This window comes from Pseudomyrmex gracilis, unplaced genomic scaffold (assembly GCF_002006095.1).
Source record: "Pseudomyrmex gracilis isolate BER0280 unplaced genomic scaffold, ASM200609v1 scaffold_314, whole genome shotgun sequence".
Classification (NCBI taxonomy): domain Eukaryota; kingdom Metazoa; phylum Arthropoda; class Insecta; order Hymenoptera; family Formicidae; genus Pseudomyrmex; species Pseudomyrmex gracilis.
Window position 1 is genome coordinate 124,124 of NW_018020898.1, and position 308 is coordinate 124,431.

Here is a 308-nt window from a genome sequence, read left to right on the forward strand (position 1 = left end):
AGAGAGAGAGAAAGAGTAAAGAAAAAAACAAGACAAACAGAAATACTTGTAGATCACAAAATTTAAACATTTTTATGCTGCTGCATTTCTACTCACATCTAGAAAATTTTAAAACATAAATATATATAACGCAGCAAATCCGTATACATGTATAGATGTACGTCGAGAAGAAAAATGTTGCAAAAGCATTTTATAGAATAAAAGTTTATTAACATCATTCGTTGACAATTTTATACACGGATTGTATTTTGTTCTTCTGAAACATCATAGACACATCTTATTGAATAATTTTCCCAATTTTTGCTTCT